General features: G+C 34.0%; 1 pseudogene; it reads right to left on the minus strand.

Moving 5' to 3' along the window:
- Positions 2,619 to 3,408, minus strand: LOC109353033 (annotated as a pseudogene).

The raw sequence follows: 6,785 nt of genomic DNA on the forward strand, positions 1-6,785 counted from the left end.
CAAAAAATACAAGTTCAGCACCAATTGATCGATTATATCTATTATTAATTGATTAAACAGAAGCAATTAAGCAAATTGATAAAAGTTTCTTGATTTTCTTTGGTGATTTGAAGTTAAAAACAACATATGATCAACATGTATAGCAGTTGAAACACACACATAAGTCAAAACAAGTTAAATAAAGTGTATATGCCAAAATCTAACGAAAATAGAAATTACAACCAAATCACAAAGTCATAATAGAGTACATTATATAGAAACAACAATGACATAACAATCACACCCTAGAGAATATCAACTAGGACTACTAAAGGTTTCCCTAACAAGACTAATCACTAGGAGGTGGTTGGAAAAAGTCGCTAAAGGTATTAAACAACAAGTTGAGTTGTCCTAGGTGAGCGTCGGTTTCCACTTCTTGTATATGCAACTTCGCCATAGGACTTTCCTCCGTGGATTGCATCCTATTATGTATGGCTTGCATTTCATTGTCAATACGTTCATTTAGGTGTTGCTCCATAGCATTTGAGTCAAATTGAAAGATGGTGATTAAGGCATAGTAGGTACCTCATCCGGTTGCCAAGCTTGGGTTTGCTCAACTGGAATGTTGTCTTCATCCTCATTTGATATCTCAACCATAGTTTGATGATCATCTTGATATATCCACACTCCACTATATTTTTATATACTCATCTTGCGGATCAAGCTATCATCAATGAGATGTTCCCTAAGATTCACCGCAATTAAGTCCTCATTACTTATGTCGATTCCAACATCAACAATGACACGTGATATGAAAATCCCAGAGGCCAATAGTCTAGATGAAGAAGAAGCAATACCAGACATCACCTTCAGAATCTCAGCAGGCCAATTAACCATAATTCCTTCTTTTACATCATACATAAGCTTCAAATCAGTACCCGTCGGTTGAGCATGATTAGTGTTTCTCTGAACCAACACATACGTGATAAGGTAATGGAGAAGCCTATTCTCAACAGATAAGGAATCAGCCTTGGTTAACTCACCTTGCACATAGTAGTGTGGTCCTCGTAGGCAAGATTTCTACATCTCAACCAAATCATATGAGTTCCATAACTCATTGTTATAATCATCTAGAGGAGATCCATCACTAACTAGGCCTCCAACCTCCATAAACAACTCCTCATCCAAAGCAAATAATTTTCCTTTTACAACACTAACATATTTTCCATCATTGTATTAAAAGTTGCTCTAAACTTCCCAAGAAAGGGTAGATATTACCATGCAATTCCAAGAAAGTGTTAGCCCCTTGAGTCTCTAATTCGTGAGGTAATTGGAATCCTTGTTCCACCATCCAAGCCTTGTTTGTGTATCGAATATTAATAAATAGACCCACTCCGTACAAAGGGCAGATACGTATGATGACCCAAAGCACTTTTACAAAGTCCTCTAGTAGGCTCAAAACCCTCTAATCAAGTCATTCCAAAGTAAAGACATGACATCTGATCTGACAATCACATAATCAGCTTCATAGTAATTTGTGGAAAGCCAAAATTATCAAAAGTTTGTTGCAAGAAATCCTGATTAATATTATCATAAGCTTTCTCCAGGTCCACCTTAAAAGCCATTACATCCTTCTTTAACTTAATATTATGGAGATAATGCATGATATCTTGTGCTAAGATTATATTATTGTAGTACCTCTACATGGGATGAAGCTATTATGAAAGAGTCAAACTAACTCATCCCAATTGAGGTTGAAGTCTATTAACCAATACTTTAGTAAATAGTTTGTAAACCACATTCCACATGCTAATCAGTCTCATCTCCTTCAAATCGGCTGGATGATTAACTTTTGGTATGGGAACAATAATAGTATCCACGATCGTAGAGAAGCCACATATACAAGCGTCTAAATATTATTCTCCACAGTTTTCCAATATTTGAAAGAAAAGAGGTTAGAAAACATGAGGGATATGTGCTTTGTAAGGACTGCATTCGTAGGGACATGGGAATTTAACACAACAACACCATCTCGTGACAACACGTAGGTATTCACCATACATTTCTGGATATTAACATGTGTATCTCCACAAAACAAGTCTTGAAAATAATGTCTCATCTCAACCTACAACGTGACCGGATCCATATACTAAACACCATCATCAAATAAAAGATTATTAATTTTTTTTTTCCTTCGTACAATTGTCTGGGTGTGAAAGAATTTAGTGTTTTTATCCGCAAATTTCACTCATTTCTCCCTAGATTTTTGATACCAATGCAACTCTTCTTGTTGCAAAATGGTGTTATATTCACTCCTCAACTGAGTTTCTAAAGGGACTAGGTCATGATCATCAAAATCTTCCAATCTCATTTGTAGATACCTAATTATTGCCCTCAACTCTCCTCTTTCTTCTAAAAATGTTCCCAAATATTGTTTGATGAAATCAACCAATTCCTCCTTAACCTTCGGTAACCCAACATTCACATCATTATCCCTTTTCTACTTTGCATCCTTAACATTGTTATGGAAATTCGTATGATTCGTTCAACATTATAACAGATTTTGTATTTAGTGGAGGTTTTTTATGCGATTAGCGGAGGTTTTTAACTTCCACAATATAACTACCGAAGGTTTCAAAAACTGGTACACAATTCACAGGTTCTTGAGCGAATCTGGTAACTAGGTTCAGCACTAAAATTATATTTCAAACATGCAACCACAGAAAAGTAAAGCTACATAATTGAAATTTTATACCTTAGTATTAGGTCTGTGTCTTGTTGCAAAAAAAAAAGTGAGAAACCTTCCGATGAACCTTTGTTGGTCTTCAAAGAGAATGACCCATCAGCTGACTTTATAGTAGATTGGGGAGACTCCTCAGTGTGGAATTCAATACCTCTTAGAGACATCTGTTCACCAACAAAATCTCTAACCTGCAGATGTAATTCACTTTTTGAATGTGAAGAAAGTATTATCATGTGATAACCATCAAATAGTTGTTTACCTCTTCATCAAATCCTCTTAAAACCTTCTTTTGCCTTATAAATTCATGAACGCCACTCTTCAAACCATTGAAGATACCAGCAAACTCCAAGGCAATGTAACCACCACTAACAATAGCTATTTTCTCAGGTTTTAAAGGCAAATCAAGGGCCTCCATAGTGATCAATTTAATTTCATGTTATCAATTTGCACAAAATATTGAAACCTACATAGTGATTTAAACTATTTCTAATATGCATATCAATTTGCAACAAGATGTAACTAAAGTAACTCAGAATATGGTTCAGAAAAATCAAACTATTCCAAATTATGGATTTCATGACAAACCATATGGACAGATTCCTTACTCATTTTATTAATAGAATTAGAGATTTCATGACAAACCATGTGTTCCAAATTAAAAGAATAAGAATATTACCTATCAGCTTTGTCTTTAATTTCCTTCCAGAATTAGGGATTTCATGACATACCTACGCAATCTGGAATGTTTATTATGCAATCCTTGGTTGCTAACTCTTGGGTTGGGGTTTGTTGTGACATGTCCTACAACATATAAATACAAAGCACTAAAATGAGAAAAAATGATATTCCATTAAACACAGATTCATCTATGGAGGTAAATAAATACCAATTGAGGTAAGCACTCGGTAGCATGTCTATGCAGAACTGAAAATCGTCCATGTGAGCTAGTATCAGATGTAGTTAATATCTTGCTAAACGAGTGAAAGGTCTGCTTTTGAGTTTCGGGTGGACATGGAACGGGAGTTGTAGGCTCATTTTGCTGAATAAAACCATGAAATAAAAACCCTTACATAATTATTTAAGACGGAAAAATCAAAACAAATCATAATAACAGAAATTGGATCTCATTTTTTCAGGAAATATCGAGATAGACAAGACATAAGCAGAAACAAATAGAAGAAACAAATATTCTCACATCTGATTTTGAAGCAAAGTAATATGAGCATAAATTTCATTAGTTTCTTGTTCAGATTAACAAAACCATATGAAAATAAATACAAATACACATAACATTAATATCATAGTCACAATCATAATATTAAATTATTAATGAACAAAACAAGGACAAAAAAAACAAAACAAAAACACAAGTACCAACAACTGAATGTGCATAACACGACATAGAATCTTGGATGGAAAATTGAAATGAGGAATTTGATGATTCAACTCCTGATTAGTTGATGCTTGCAACTGCCACACACAAAAAGGTAAAACACCATAGAAGACCAAAAGTTTAAAAAAAGTACAAGAAAGGAAAGTGGCTAATTTGAAAGAAACTAAGCACCCAATATGGTAAAAATTAAAAATAAACATACTTGTTCTATGTGAGTTGAGGAAAGTAATAAACTATTTCTTCAACATGAGGAACATCCACCAAAGGCCCTGCACATAACTTCCATTGCTCTCTATATAGATCATCTCCAAAACCTAATCAAACACAAATAAGTACAAAAAAGAATCAATTTTACAACTTTACCAAATAACACATATGAATAAATGAAGCCTAATATTCTAATTGGTTTCCCATAACCAATGAAAGTAAAAAATGACTTTAGTGCATTTTCACAAATTAGATTGCTCTCAAACCAATTTCAACTTAGCCATGTAAATAGATTCAGACCCATGAAATTGCGAAAAACATATAAGGTTGATAGAAACGTGGGTTGGGGAGAAAGTTTTCCAATTAATTTCATATAAACATGAAATTCATCCAATCACTGGGTAACCGAGTTTTAATTGTAATAAAGAAAATAAAATGAATGCAAAAAAATTGAAGAGATGTGAAAATAGAATAGTGAGTACCCTCCAGAGTGAGGAAAATGAGAAACAGAGAGAGAAAGCCAAAGAAAGAGAATGTTAACGATGGAAACTTATCTCCATCAATGAATCTTTCTAGAAGCACCTCTGTTTTCCCCTCTTGTTTGCTTACTATCAGTAATGGTTTGGAGAAGAGGGTTTGGGCGTGAAGAAATAGAGAAGAGAGAAAGGGAGTTACTTTTATAATAAGGGGAAATGGATATACAGATTTTCAAATTGATAATTGAGATTGAAAATCTCGACAAATTAAATAAAAAATTTGATTATATATTTAATTAATCGCTCAATTTGATTCATGTGATTTATTTGGGGAGATTTGAATAATCTTTGCAAAATATAAACTTTGGTGTACTACTAATTGTCTGAATCTATTAAAAATACCCTCCCCACTACCACCACATCTTAACAAAAAATTATTAGAATGCAACTTCTAAAGATTCTCCACATAACCTTAATCGTTCTCCAGCTACATTAAGCTAACCATTTATCCAAAGGCTTTGAGATAAAGCGTCCGTTTTGTTCCCTTCAAACCCAAGTAAACCTGCTACCAGTCCCTCCCAAATCTATAAGACCACAAATGCAAAGAACCTGGGAGAACTTATCGTACATGAAGCATATAAGTGTCCTTCTCTAACCTCCAAAGGAAGTAAAATTTAATAAAAATCCCCCACAAGTAGCCAAATGATGTAGATTGAGTTTTTCATTTGTACCAGGTAATCCCATAGAACAGATGGACATGAAATAAACGACTAGGTTAAATAGTCATACCAATCCATTCACGCACCCTATACTAAAAACTGGTGGTTACGACTTGGGAACACCTCTCCACAATCGTTGTCATGTAGTTAATTCCCAATGCACATAAAAACCGATGCCCACATGTGTGTCTTGTTTCTTCAACGATATCACACTCTTCATAACCCAATCCATTCCAAAACATTTCAAGACTAACTGGTAATGAGTTTCAATACAGATGACAACTATTTGAGGGTACTTCATTACTAAGTTTCTTGCATGTTTTCACCCATCTTTATTGATGGCCCCACAAATGCTCGAAGAAAAAATATTCATATCCTAAAACTCAATCATGGTAAGAATGAAGATAATCAACCAAAATGGAAAACTGTTGCCTTTCTGTGATCGTATCATAGGCTATAGTTGATGCTGCAAAACCTTGGAGACATCTAATGTCTCATCTATCCTTATCTTGGTATACTCACCTCCTTTCTCTGAATGAAGTTGGATTTTGAAGGTTTTTGAAGGTACATTCATCTTATGATTCCTCCTTATCAATAACCCTCATAGGATTTTGGCTTGTGACCATCACTAGCATCATGGAACGTATGTTTTGAGGTGGATTCTTCTCTTGTATGACCATAGTTGTTGATAGCATGGGATTATGCATATTTGGGTAGTCATCTGTTATAATTTCTTTTTCCATCTGTCTTGTATAGAAAGCCCATGATTGCTATTCTCAGAGGAGATTTTGAAAATTGTTGGCATAAAAATTGACTTTATTGCATCAACCACGATTTTTGATTAGATTTGAATTTCACAACTTCATTTCCTTTTAGATTTTTGGAAATTCCTTCCCCATTTAATGAAGTCAATTTCTTAGGGAGAGCATCATTTTTTGCCTTTTTTCATCTCCCATGTTTTCCTATTAGTTGGTTGAACATTCACATGAGTCCTATCGAAAAAAATGTGAACTTCACTTCACTTCAGTGAGCACATTAAAACTGTTGGGAACAATCAAACAATCAAACAATCAAATAGTAAATGAATGTAGAGAAAAATAATAAAACAAGGGATTTGGTAATGAGGTACCATTATGTATTATTAGATAATAATGATTTGTATTTGATTATTCTTCTCATTGTTACATTAGGTTTACATAATATAAATATATAATCATTTACCCCAACCTTTTTACATCAGCCTAAACTCATAACTCTTATTGTTGTTA

This window comes from Lupinus angustifolius, chromosome LG07, assembly GCF_001865875.1.
Source record: "Lupinus angustifolius cultivar Tanjil chromosome LG07, LupAngTanjil_v1.0, whole genome shotgun sequence".
Lineage (NCBI taxonomy): Eukaryota > Viridiplantae > Streptophyta > Magnoliopsida > Fabales > Fabaceae > Lupinus > Lupinus angustifolius.